Raw genomic sequence first — 15,165 nt, forward strand, 5'->3', positions numbered from 1 at the left:
CAGTAACTTGGAGTCCTCCAAATCACGAGTAGCCGCAGGCACCACAATAGGTTGGTTCAGATGAAAAGATGACACCACCTTTGGCAGAAAATGTGGACGGGTCCGCAACTCTGCCCTGTCCATATGGAAAACCAGTTCCGTCATTCATTATATTATATAAATATTTACCTGCAGTAGTGTTATATTTTTTTTGTTCATCTCTATCATCTTTATCATCTCTATATTAGCAGACGCAGTACGGTAGTCCACGGCTGTGGCTACCTCTGTGTCGTCACGTCAGTGCTCGTCCATAATTGTATACCTACCTGTGGTGGGGTTTTTTTTTCTATCTTCTTCATACTAGTAGTTCAGCAGTCTGCTGACAGTGTCCAGCAGGTCCCTCATTATATTATATATACCTGCAGTAGTGATATATATATATTTTTTATATCATTATCATCTCTATACTAGCAGACGCAGTACGGTAGTCCACGGCTGTAGCTACCTCTGTGTCGTCAGTGCTCGTCCATAATTGTATACCTACCAGTGGTGGGGGTTTTTTTTCTATCTTCTTCATACTAGTAGTTCACACGGAGTGGCAAGGAACGGCTGAGGCCCTGGCCTATGTTCATGGCTAGTGGTTCAGCTTCATATGAGGATGGAAGCACTCAGCCTCTCGCTAGAAAAATGAAAATACTTAGGGGTATATGCAATTCACGGCGAATCGCGGCAAATTATCGCCGTTTTTTAATTCGACACAATTCGACAGGTGAATTCCGGCTCAATGAAAAACGGATTCGACATTCCCGCGGGCGAAAAACGGGCGATTTGCCGGATTTTGCCGCGATTTTAAAAAACGGGAAAAAACAGCGTGGTGTCCCCCCTCCAAAGCATAACCAGCCTCGGGCTCTTCGAGCTGGTCCTGGTTCTAAAAATGCGGGGAAAAAATTGACAGGGGATCCCCCGTATTTTTAAAACCAGCACCGGGCTCTGCGCCTGGTGCTGGTGCAAAAAATACGGGGGACAAAACGAGTAGGGGTCCCCCGTATTTTTCACACCAGCATCGGGCTCCACTAGCTGGACAGATAATGCCACAGCCGGGGGTCACTTTTATACAGTGCCCTGCGGCCGTGGCATTAAATATCCAACTAGTCACCCCTGGCCGGGGTACCCTGGGGAAGTGGGGACCCCTTCAATCAAGGGGTCCCCCCCCCAGCCACCCAAGGGCCAGGGGTGAAGCCCGAGGCTGTCCCCCCATCCAATGGGCTGCGGATGGGAGGCTGATAGCCTGGAGTAAAATGTCTGAATATTGTTTTTTACAGTAGTACTACAAGTCCCAGCAAGCCTCCCCCGCAAGCTGGTACTTGGAGAACAACACGTACCAGCATGCGGGAGAAAAACGGGCCCGCTGGTACCTGTAGTACTACTGGAAAAAAAATACCCAAATAAAAACAGGACACACACACCGTGACAGTAAAACTTTAATTCATACGTCGACACACACATACTTACCTATGTTCACACGCCGACATCGGTCCTCTTCTCCATGTAGAATCCACGGATACCTGAAAAGAAAAGATCAATATACTCACTGTTTGTCGCTGTTTGGGGAGTATTTTTTGGAAGGGCCATCCTGCGTGACACTGCAGTGCCACTCCTAGATGGGCCAGGTGTTTGTGTCGGCCACTAGGGTCGCTTAGCTTACTCACACAGCTACCTCATTGCGCCTCTTTTTTTTCTTCTTTGCGTCATGTGCTGTTTGGGGAGTATTTTTTGGAAGGGCCATCCTGCGTGACACTGCAGTGCCACTCCTAGATGGGCCAGGTGTTTGTGTCGGCCACTTGGGTCGCTGAGCTTAGTCATCCAGCGACCTTGGTGCAAATTATATGACTAAAAATAATATTGTGAGGTGTGAGTGGAAATTATGGTTATTGAGGTTAATAATACTTTGGGATCAAAATGACCCCCAAATTCTATGATTTAAGCTGTTTTTTAGGGTTTTTTGAAAAAAACACCCGAATCCAAAACACACCCGAATCCGACAATAAAAATTCGGTGAGGTTTTGCCAAAACGCGTTCGAACCCAAAACACGGCCGCGGAACCGAACCCAAAACCAAAACACAAAACCCGAAAAATTTCCGGTGCACATCTCTAGTTTCCTCTGAAATGTGCAAAACATCCTTCATTGCAATTATCATGTAACGTATGGCCTTAACCATTTTAGGCTGTAATCTCGCCTCCTCCTCGTCGACACTGGAGTCAGACTCCGTGTCGGCATCTGTGTCGACTAACTGGGATAGCGGCCGCTTGTGAGCGCCTGAAGGTCCCTGAGCTGTGGGATCAGGCACCGTTTGAGACCCTGACTGTCCCAAGGATTCAGCTTTGTCTAACCTCTTATGCCAGGGCTGGCCAAACCGGTCCTCGAGATCTACCGACAGTTCATGTTTTCCAGGCCTCCTGGAGATCTGTAGAATTGTCAGTTAGGAATGAATGCAGCACATCTTAATTAGTAATGACTACACCTGTGCACCAGCTAGGTGGTCTGGAAAATGTGAACCGTTGGTAGATCTCGAGGACCGGTTTGGCCAGCCCTGTCTTATGCAAAGAGTTAACATTCTCACTTAACACCTTCCACATATCCATCCAGTCCGGTGTCGACACCGTTGTCAGCGACACCACATCCATCTGCACTTGCTCCGCCTCCACGTATCCCTCCTCATCAAACATGTCGACTGACGTACCGACACACCGCAAACACACAGGGAATGCTCTAATTGAGGACAGGACCCCACAAGGGCTTTTGGGGAGACAGAGAGAGAGAGAGTATGCCAGCACACACCACAGCACTAATTAACCCAGGGATTTACACGATAACTGTGTTTTTCCCCTTAGCTGCTGATACTGTAAATATGCGCCTAAATTTAAGTGCCCCCCCCCCCCCCCCCTCTCTTTTTTCCCTTGTTGTACCTTGTATACTGCAGGGGAGAGCCTGTGGAGCCTCTTCCAGCAGAGCTGTGAAGAAAAAATGGCGCTGGTTAGTGCTGAGGAAGAAGCTCCGCCCACTCAGCGGCGGGCTTCTGTCCCGCTCTCAGATATTGAAAATGGCGGGGGTTTTACATATATACAGTCTAGGACTGTATATATGTTATATTTTTGCCCAAAGGTAATGTAATTGCTGCCCAGGGCGCTCCCCCCCCCAGCGCCCTGCACCCTACAGTGACCGGAGTGTGTGGTGTGTGGTGGGAGCAATGGCGCACAGCTGCGGTGCTGTGCGCTACCTTAAAATGAAGACAGGGTCTTCTTGCCGTCGATTTTGATCTTCTATCCTGGACTTCAATGCTTCTGGCTCTGCGAGGGGGACGGCGGCGTGGCTCCGGGAACGGACGACCGAGGACAGGTGCCTGTGTTCGATCCCTCTGGAGCTAATGGTGTCCAGTAGCCTAAGAAGCGCAACCTAGCTGCAAGCAGGTACGTTGGCTTCTCTCCCCTCAGTCCCTCGTAGCAGTGAGTCTGTTGCCAGCAGATCTCACTGAAAATAAAAAACCTAACAAATACTTTCTTTTCTAGCAGGCTCAGGAGAGCCCACTAGGTGCCTCCAGCTCTGGCCGGGCACAGATTCTAACTGAGATCTGGAGGAGGGGCATAGAGGGAGGAGCCAGTGCACACCAGATATAGTACCTAATCTTTCTTTAAGAGTGCCCAGTCTCCTGCGGAGCCCGTCTATTCCCCATGGTCCTTACGGAGTCCCCAGCATCCACTAGGACGTCAGAGAAATATATATATATATATATATATATATATATATATATAAAATTGTGTAGTCATGTAAGCAATATGAATTTCCTATAGTGCTGGAGTTTACTGCAATTAGCGGGCAGCTCAAAACCAGGGACGTGCAGTCAGGGGAGGCAGTGCCTCCCCTGTCATAATGTTTAAAATAATAAAAAGAAGATATTTATGACACAGCGTCTGTTATAAATATCTTCTATTATTTTAACCATTGTCCACTGTCACTGTGCTGCATCCTTGGGTTGAGGCAGCGGGAGAGGTGCCTCCCGCTGATACCATTACAGTCCGGGCAGCGGGGGGCGGGCAGGGCGCAGCAATGGGCTGTGAAAGCCCATTGAAGATGTATGGGGAAGCGGCACCTTTACTGGTGCCGCAATGACAGGGGTGTGCATTCAGCCCCGATGAATGCACGCCCTGTCAGTCCCCCAGATGTGATTGGACCAGCGGATCCAGTGCTGGATCCGCTGTCCAATCACTAGCGATCCCCCTTCCTGGCTGTAGCAGGCGCCGTGGGCTGTGTGGGCGCCCACTGCAGCCAACGCCGCTGACTGACACTAGAGGTCATAATTGACCCCTGGTGTCTGAGCGGCGCTACAGTGGGAGAGACATCATGAGTCATGACGTCTCACCCATAGTAGAGAGGAGCCGGCGGACGGAGATGGAGGACAGCGCTGCAGGAGCGGTAAGTATGTGTGTGTGTTTTTGTTTTTTTTAATGTGTTTGGGCTTTGGGGCACAGCCACAAGGGGTACTGCTACAAGGGGCACAGTGACTTGGGGCACAACTACAGGGGGCACAGCGACTGGGGGATAACTACAGGGGGCACAGCGACTGGGGATAACTACAAGGGGCACAGTGACTTGGGGCACAACTACAGGGGGCACAGCGACTTGGGGCACAACTACAAGGGGCACAGCGACTGGGGGATAACTACAAGGGGCACAGTGACTTGGGGCACAACTACAGGGGGCACAGCGACTTGGGGCACAACTACAAGGGGCACAGCGACTTGGGGCACAACTACAGGGGGCACAGCGACTTGGGGCACAACTACAAGGGGCACAGTGACTTGGGGCACAACTACAGGGGGCACAGCGACTGGGGGATAACTACAGGGGGCACAGCGACTGGGGGATAACTACAAGGGGCACAGTGACTTGGGGCACAACTACAGGGGGCACAGCGACTTGGGGCACAACTACAAGGGGCACAGCGACTGGGGGATAACTACAAGGGGCACAGCGACTTGGGGCACAACTACAAGGGGCACAGTGACTTGGGGCACAACTACAGGGGGCACAGCGACTGGGGGATAACTACAAGGGGCACAGTGACTTGGGGCACAACTACAGGGGGCACAGCGACTTGGGGCACAACTACAAGGGGCACAGCGACTGGGGGATAACTACAAGGGGCACAGCGACTTGGGGCACAACTACAAGGGGCACAGCGACTGGGGGATAACTACAAGGGGCACAGTGACTTGGGGCACAACTACAGGGGGCACAGCGACTGGGGGATAACTACAAGGGGCACAGTGACTTGGGGCACAACTACAGGGGGCACAACTACAAGGGGCACAGCGACTGGGGGATAACTACAAGGGGCACAGCGACTTGGGGCACAACTACAAGGGGCACAGCGACTGGGGGATAACTACAAGGGGCACAGTGACTGGGGGCAGAGCTACAAGGGGCACAGTGTCTGGGGGCACAACTACAGGGGGCATAGATCTCTCTCACCAGTACCAGCAAGTGCTGCATGCTACACCTGGCAGCAGGATGACCCCATCAGGGTACCCTACATGTGCAAATCCGATACAATATACACACATAGCACCCTCCACCCCAGCTGTAAGGCACACTGGCACATACTACATATACATAATTATAATGAGGAGGATTAATTTACACACAATCCCTAAATGCAGTCAGCGTACACATACAGTCTATGAGGGTCACTCTCTAGGAGCTGACTATATTTCAGTGCTGTCACTGCTGTGTACTGCTCTGCTACTGCCTGTAGCTAATAGCTTACTTTGTAATGTAAAGCACGGTAGCACCCGCCTGACACCGCCGCGCCGCCCATCCAGTTTTCCCGGCTAAACAGCACAGGAGAGATTAGAGGCAGAGGCGGAGCCGTGAGACGTCACTCACGACGAGCTCCGCAAAGGCCCTTGGGAGGAGCTGCTGCGGGCGCGCATGCGCAGCAGCACTCCCGCGGCCATTTTGACGAAGGGCATAACACCCGTTTGCGCATGCGCACAAGCCGCTGCTGCCGCTGAAGGCGCGTTCGCGGTAGCGGCGGCCCCAGGAGCACTGTGAGCGGCCTTGTTCTGGCCCAAATGTGCCGGCCGCCCGGGACCTTGCCCGGTCTCCCGCCATACCAATCCGCCCCTGCAGTCATAGAACATTATCTGTATAGGAGTGGATATGGGCCTGAAATTAGGCTCGGTTAAGGTACAGATTTCGTCCCTCTCAATTTTCTTTCAGAAGGAATTGGCTTCTCTTCCAGAAGTCCAGACGTTTGTAAAGGGAGTGCTGCACATCCAGCCCCCTTTTGTGCCTCCAGTAGCACCATGGGACCTGAATGTGGTGTTGCAGTTCCTAAAATCACACTGGTTTGAACCGCTTAACAAGGTTGAGTTGAAATTTCTTACCTGGAAGGTGGTCATGTTGTTGGCCTTAGCATCAGCAAGGCGAGTGTCAGAATTGGCGGCTCTATCACACAAGAGCCCCTACTTGATTTTTCATGTGGATCGAGCTGAATTGAGGACACGTCCACAATTTTTGCCGAAAGTGGTTTCGTCGTTCCATATGAATCAACCTATTGTGGTGCCTGTGGCTACCGGTGACCTGGAGGATTCCAGATCCCTGGACGTAGTCAGGGCCTTAAAAATTTATGTCGCCAGGACGGCTAGAATTAGGAAAACAGAGGCTCTGTTTGTCCTGTATGCGGTCAATAAGATTGGCGCTCCTGCTTCGAAGCAGACTATTGCTCGCTGGATCTGAAATACGATTCAGCAGGCTCACTCTATGGCTGGATTGCCGGTACCAAATTCGGTTAAGGCCCATTCCACTAGGAAGGTGGGCTCTTCTTGGGCGGCTGCCCGAGGCGTCTCGGCTTTACAACTTTGCCGAGCGGCGACTTGGTCGGGGTCAAACACTTTTGCTAAATTCTATATGTTTGATACCCTGGCTGAGGAGGACCTAGCGTTTGCTCAGTCGGTGCTGCAGAGTCGTCCGCACTCTCCCGCCCGATTGGATGCTTTGGTATAAACCCCATGGTCCTTACGGAGTCCCCAGCATCCTCTAGGACGTAACAGAAAATAAGAATTTAAACCTACCGGTAAATCTATTTCTCCTAGTCCGTAGAGGATGCTGGGCGCCCGTCCCAGTGCGGAAACTCTGCAAGACTTGTATATAGTTGTTGCTTATATAAGGGTTATGTTACAGTTGACATCGGTCTTGGACCGTTACTGTTGTTTTTGTTCATACTGTTAACTGGTTATGGTTGTTCTAGGTTACATGGTATGATTGGTGTGGGCTGGTATGAATCTTGCCCTTGGATTGCTAAATCCTGCCTTGTATTGTCCATCTCCTCTGGGCACAGTTCTCTAACTGAAGTCTGGAGGAGGGGCATAGAGGGAGGAGCCAGTGCACACCCATAGTCAAAGTTCTTTTTAGGTGCCCTATCTCCTGCGGAGCCCGTCTATACCCCATGGTCCTTACGGAGTCCCCATCATCCTCTACGGACTAGGAGAAATAGATTTACCGGTAGGTTTAAAATCTTATTTTTGCTTGTGCAGCTCTCTGCACAGCCAATTGCAGCCCTGCAGAGCCCTAACCCCCTCCCCTGTAGGCAGCGATTACCGGGTCGCAGCAGTGCTAAAAACAGTCTGCGTGCGACCAGGTCGGAATGACCCCCAATGTACCTGTACAAATAAACAGGTAGTACATAACCTCTGAAGAAAGAGAAGCACGCCTCTCTTTGTAAAGAGAATGTACCGGGATAAATAGGGAGAAGGAAACCTCTGATGAAGCAGGGGCCTGCCTCCCTTTGCAAAGAATGCAAACTCATGTACAGTACATAGGGAGCTTGAAACATTTTTAGAGACCGACTTCTGTTATCACCAACTTCCACCCGAGCGGAGCCGTGTACTGCAGCTAGTTTGATATAAAGTTTTGCACCAAATGTATAGAGGATGGATTACAGGGTGCTTTGGGAATGTGACATGTTTGCAAATGGGATTATACAGGAGAGGTGTACAGTATGTGAAATATACCTGTATAATATTTTGCAGCTACTGAGATCACTTTGCAGCCTGTTCTACCCTGGGAGCTGCCATGTTGATGTTCTTCAAAGTGAGTGGAATTGTAAAGGCTGGAAACAAATTCTGTACATCGTATAAATGTAGCAATGCCTTGACTAGTCTTTACAATAGCCGTTAACATTTATAGTATCATATTAATCTTACAGAGAAGAAAAGGCCAATTAGGTGCTTGCTATGTGTTATATGTTAGTATTACTGAAAGTTTCTAGTCCCTGATATTGTATTGTTAGCTTTATTGTAAATTCCCCATCCTAGTATACATGTACTGTACTGTATACTGTATTTTGGGCGCGATTCAGACATGATCGCTAGGCAGCTAAAATTGTAGCCCTGCAATCAGATAGTCGCCATGCAAGGTGAGTGTATATTCGCCATGCATGTGTGCGATCGCATGTGTACGCCGAGCTGCTAAAAAAACCTCAGTCAGCGGACAGCTGCAAATCCGTTTGCACCTCACTCAGCAGTGGCTGTTTTTTACCAGTGTGTGCGCAGCCCAGGGCTTACTCCTACAGTGCGATGAGAACAGGCTGATCGGGGCCGAAGCTGACATTACATACTCGCCCTGAGAAAAAGCTTGGACATGCCTCCCAGAAAACGGTCAGTTACCACCCACAAACGCCCTCTTCCTGTCAATCAGCATGCGAATGGCTGTGCTATTGGAATTTTCGCACCAGCCTGTCGCTAACCGGCGATGCCTGTTGTAGTTTGAGGAGGCCCTTTAATTTATGTGTCTGTAGTAGTGCTACTTACAACTCTATACAAACGTTACAATGCAAAGAGAAGAAAGAGAGTTAGATTGTGCACAAAGCGGTCTATTCATTAACCTTTACTGTATGGGCCTTTTACACACATGGAAATGCTAGTTTCTGCGTGTTTATGGTAATGGGCCCATGCACTCTATGGGAAGGAGGTCTGGGGTTGCTAACATCCCTCCGCCATCATCGCACTGTGGCCTAGTTCATGTTTGATGGAATTGCACAGCGGCAAGGACGCATCTTAGAATTTGCAAGATCCGAGTGCTGCGTCTGAGGATGCAGCCTCGGATCACCATCGCGACCATCATGATTTGTGAAGGAGATAGGCATCAGTCAGTCTGTATAAACTGAAGTTTACTCAGGAAGGCCGTCGGATCCGGATATCCAGGTCCAGGAAACCTGCATCCGACGACACAGATCCTGGACCAATCACACCTTCAAAACAGGGAAGACATGGCCTTGTTTTAATGCCATGTACGGGTTTGCGTACGAATTTGAATTAGGCAATAACAGATGCTCGGTCTGTGGTATTCCAGAAGACTCGATCCACTTTATGGTGGGTATTCAATTGAAGTCGGAACTGCCATCTTGTCGGAAAGACATCAGTTTCCGACTTTTTTAGGTTTAGTGTTCCGACCTATTCAATTTGGCGGCCGTTTTTCCGACAAGTCAGAAAATTCGACTTGTCAGAAAGCACGTGAATCGGCGGATTAGCCCCGGATCCACGTGTTTTGTCGGATTTGCGGTTTTAGCCCCGTTTCTGTCAATGTCAATCCAACTTTAAAAAAAAGTCAGATTGGCATTGTCGGGAATGGCCAAATCTTGACGCTAATTCAATACTCAAATGACGGATCCTTTCCGTCGGAAAGGATCCAACATCAATTGAATACACCCCTGTATCTACGTGCATCTGACACACTGATTTCTGGTAAAGCCTCCAATCTACACTACTGAGTGCCTTTTTTTTAATGATATTGCGCAATTGTGGAGAAATTGTTTTCTTTATATCCTTCAGTTATATTTGAAAACCCTTCGTCCTTTGGGATGTCTCCAACACATTGAGAAACAAGAGAGGAAAGTATCACTCTGAATCTTTACTGTTGATTTATATGTACTGTATGCTGTATAATCACGATTGAACACTTTAGTGTATGCGCCAGTGTCCTAGCCATATTACTTTTTTTACTGTCGCTATTAGTTGTTGGGTGGTAGTTGGATATAGGACAAGGCAGCTCCCACTAAATAATTAATCGTCCCCTTACCCACAATTCTAACTCAAGCAGGAACAGGAGTTCCGAAAGGAGTCCATCACTGCAATGCATTAGGGTTATATGATCGCTTTACGCCTCACTACCATAATTGTTGTGGAATGTAGCCCATAGGCTACAGTGGCTGTTGCCATCTTCAGATGACGTTAGCTGGGGGGGTTGAATACAAACAGGATATGCAATGTTCAGTCATTATAATAAAACTTTCTTCCTGTTGTGGATCAGTCATCTCTGTGATCAGTACTGTGAATAAGTTTTCACTATTGTAATTAGGAGAAAACTATTCATTACACTAATTAACAATTTTAACTTACAGTACCATACGTAACATTACACAAAGCAATTTATCTATGATTATAGGCTTAGTTACTACTGTTTCACATATGAAATGAATATCAGGTCATTCTGACTTGTAATATTTCTGGCACATGTATCTTGGGGCAATAAAAGACCTGAAAGCTGGGCAAATAAAGCATTTACTGCATTGATAATAGCAGATTAATTATCGAGCATGCCAGAAGTGGATTTACTAAAATGCAGAGTGCATTCTTCATTGTACAGGTCCACATTAGTGGTTACATTTGTAATAATACGCTTTACTGAGCCTGTCAAACTACCTGTGATTTTTGGGTTTTACATTACTAAAAATGATATGGTATTTTAAGACATACTTACCTACTCTCCCGGAATGTGCATGGCCGTCTTAACAGTAGTGTAGGCCCCTGGGCACAGCAATGTGCTGGGCCCCCTACCCATCCTTCAGAGGTAGGGGTGGGGGGTGCTATCAGCGGCAGCTTTGATGTCCCACGGGAGGTAGAGGGTGTTCTATCTTCTGCTCAGCATGTAGGACCTGGAGCAGTAATTTCTGTTAATATCGCCTTTACTGCACAGATGGGGCTAAACTGTAGAAGGGGGCATTGAGCTGAATGAAGGGGCTCTGGTACATGACTTCCAGGGTGGTCGGGGGTGTTTAATATGTAGGGAAGGGGTGGATAGTGGAGTGGGCTTAATATTTATTATTTTTTGATGGGAGGGCAGCTTACTTGACTGCAGATATGTCAAGTTACTGAAAATAGATTTCTTAGATTTAAATGGAATAAAAAACTAGAGAGTCCCACCTTTCAGATGGTTCTGGGGACTTGGGGTTCAGAGTTCAGGAGCCAGAGCAATTCACCAACGAAAATCTAAAACTGCATATTAGGTGTGTGGAGCTGGAGCAGGGACCAGCTGCTTGAAGGCTGCTTTATCTAGTTCTGGGCATACCAGAGACAAGCTGCCAGTGTTAACTGAAAGGGGAGAGTCACAGCTTTTGGATTATACCATCAGAAAAACTCTAAGTCAGACAGAACCTGAGATATCTGGCTGGGAAGAGCAATTAACAGGCTTGGATGGGGACCACTGGTTTCAAGTCGGATATCTCTGGTTCCCCAGGGCCGATTTTCAAATATCTGGTACCCCTGGAAAGAGGGGACCCTCAGCTATCAGCCTAGGGCCCTTATACTGCTGGGGCCCTTGGGCAAGAGCCCATTGAGCCCATACGAAAAGACGGCCCTGGGAATGTGGTGTAGTGGAGGTGCTGCTTGGATCCCGTTCACTTTCCCAGTGAAAAAGACGGACGGGGGGATTGATAATGTGATTTTCTGTGAATCTTATTAAAGGCAAGTAAATGATTGAATAGTTTTATACTCTTTACTCTAATTGATGTATAAACACTATGGCCCTCATTCCGAGTTGTTCGCTCACTAGCTGCTTTTAGCAGCATTGCAAACGCTAAGCCGCCGCCCTCTGGGAGTGTATTTTAGCTTAGCAGAATTGCGAACAAAAGATTAGCAGAATTGCTACTAAATAATTCCCTGCAGTTTCTGAGTGGCTCCAGACCTACTCCTAGACTGCGATCACCTCAGTCCGTTTAGTTCCTGGTTTGACATCACAAACACGCCCTGCGCTCGGCCAGCCACTCCCCCGTTTCTCCAGCCACTCCTGCGTTTTTACCTGGCACGCCTGCGTTTTTTTAGCACACTCCCTGAAAACGGCCAGTTTCCACCCAGAAACACCCACTTCCTGTCAATCACACTACGATCACTCGAGTGATGATAAAACGTCGCTCGAGCTTGTGCAAATCTCCAAAGTTTTGTGTAAAATTACTTAGCGCATGCACGCTGCGTACCATGCGCATGCGCATTTTCCACCTAATCGCTGCGTTGCGAAAAACTCGGAATGACCACCTATATCCAAATGAATGGAATAGTCTGATGAATAGAATGAACACATTGGTTAATATGAGAAATAAAGTGACCTACTGTAGTGCATTCACTTCAAAGAAACAAGATAAGATAAAAACATTGGTTTATATGTAAAAGACCATGTGGGTACTGTGCATATTTGTACCACTTTGAAGTCTTTAGGAACTTTGGGTGTTCATACCGTTTACGGGTGATGGTGTGTGCCTAGGTGGTGTAGTCCATGTTCATGCAGTTCAGCAACACACCACAAAGCTTTTGCCCAGAAAGGTAATAGAGTCCTCAGGAGCCCTGGTTCACAGCAATCAACACAACGCGTTTCAGTGATAAAACATCCTTTTTCAAGTGCATAATGCTGTGTACTGTGTTGTTGGTATTTATTGGGAAGAGTGATTGAAAATTGCTCCCATCTGATTCTTATTTCCGGCTTCCATGGCATGCGTTCCATTGCCCGGGCAGGAAGCCGGAAGTTTGCGTTCAACCGGTTAGCTGTTGGATATCTGTGACTTGCGTTACATTACTTTTCCCGGAAACCAAAGATGTGCATTCCACCGGCCGCTCACATGATCGAGCTTGACATATTCCTAGAGGTTGGATATATGTATTCCACTGATCACCAGCGTCATCAGGTACATCCCGTCACCCACAGTAGACGCTGGGTGGATCCTTAAGTGATTTTTTGAATATGATTACCGTCCATTTGTATGATGTGAATCTTATTATTAAACTGCATCCCCACAGCGCAATGCAAAGTATTGCGCTGTGTGGAGGGGGTGCTTAAGGACTGAACTCACCCCACTACAGCTGAACCAGCCCACTTAAACATCCCCGGGAATATAGGGAATAGAATGTCAGCTAGTAAGGTTTAAGAATATCTGGGTAAGGAGTTTGCTCTGCCCCCAGGCAGAGGCATCACCGGGTCTGGTGACACCTGATGCGCACTCTATACCCCATCCACCCCCCAGTGTGACAGGAGAATGTCACACTGCAGCACACGGCTGTGGAGTAGCCGGCATTTTGGTGTCATCCCTCCGAGGTTCACACCCCGATGCTGCCTGCACCCCCATAGTGACGTCACTGACTGTAAGTAAATTGACCCTTGTGTGTGCCTTTGTCAGTGTCGGACTGGGGCATAAAGGCCCCACCAGGGGAATGCAGTGGTAGGGTCTCATGTTTATGGGTGTGTCCAGTCTACAGAAGGGGTGTGGCCAGCTGCCACAATGGTTTGTCTAACCAATAGAGAATGCATGGTCTGGGCCCCTTGAGATATACATAGTAAATAAGGGTTCAGCAGTGAAAGTCGGTGTCCGGGATCCCAATACTTGAAATACCGACGTCGGGATCTTGATTGCAAAGAAGCCGACAGGGGTGAATAAGGGGTGTTATTCCCTCTCCCCTACCCCCATAACCCTAACCCTCCCTACCCGCTGCCTAACCATAACCTCACCCTTAGTGCCTAACCCTAACCTTCCCCCCCATAAGTGCCTAAACCTAACCTCCCGTCCCTGCTGCCTAAACCTAACCCTCATGCCCCACAGCCTAACCGCTGCTTTCTGCACTTGTCAGAAAGTCACAATGAAAAACAAGAGTCATCTTTAACAAAATGACATAACATGTTTCAAGACAATTATAGACACTGTATGAATAATACACCGGGCAGAGCGTGTCATTAATGACTCTGAAAGTTAGATATGAAGTTATCATCTTAACACTCATCACATTCGTGATTTATTGCTGGACATTGTTTGCTGGTATTGCTGAGTCACTGTTTTACATCTGCAGTGTATTACACTTATTTATTCATTTAGGTTATTTAATTAGTTTATGTTGTGTATAAATGCTGCACAGTGATAAGCCTTCAACAGGTTTTTATTCCCCTCAAATAGCATCAACAAGAATATACATAGAGAGAAAGCCTTTCTTTAAAACACATGATGGCTTCTACACTGAAGCTAGGTCCACAATATCCAATTATTGGGCTGATTTGCCAGTAATCAGTTGATCAGACTACTTTAATGCATAGTGTGTATGCATGATCGTTTCTTCATTTCGGCGATATCATTGCCACAAACATACTCCTTCAATCATCTGATTGGTCAGTCCTGACAAAAAAAATCAGTCAAAAGGTCTGGGCATTCTCGATAATTGGCCCATACTGTATTTCTTACGTTTTTGCCTGACTACCTTGTCTTCCTTGTGGCTGGACATATGCAAATTAATTGTGGTGCTGCAGAAAATTAGGCAATAGGTACTGTGTTTTCCGCGCTGAATAAACATTAAGAGATTGCAGCATATACACCTAAGAAAAAATTAACTATTTTTCCATAAAATCAATATAGCAAGAAATTAAATGTATAATTGCGCAAATACCGTTTGCATGGTTGCATAAATAACATTACTTTCCTTTTTCAGACTGAGATGAATTCCTCAAATATCACCCAACAATGAGATAAATTAACTGAAAAAGAGAATAGACGCAATAGTGCAGACATCCAATTGGACAGAGTATATTTTTATTTGAATTTTGCACTCACAATTGGTCAGTTAAAGGAGGCATGTAGTAAGTTGCTGATTTGAATGAATACGTCAATTCAGATTAATTCTTTTGACATTTTTCTGAATTTACTGGAATGTAAAGCAAAGCAATAGTGCAACGTTGAAAAACACCTAGTGTGAATTCTGTAGAGAAACAGAACGTCCCTCTGTGGAAAGTCCGGGACCCTCTAAATACATGTCACTAATGGATTTGTAACGCATAAGATGATGTGGAACGCATACTTCCGGCTATGATGAGGACATCT

This window comes from Pseudophryne corroboree, chromosome 4, assembly GCF_028390025.1.
Source record: "Pseudophryne corroboree isolate aPseCor3 chromosome 4, aPseCor3.hap2, whole genome shotgun sequence".
Classification (NCBI taxonomy): domain Eukaryota; kingdom Metazoa; phylum Chordata; class Amphibia; order Anura; family Myobatrachidae; genus Pseudophryne; species Pseudophryne corroboree.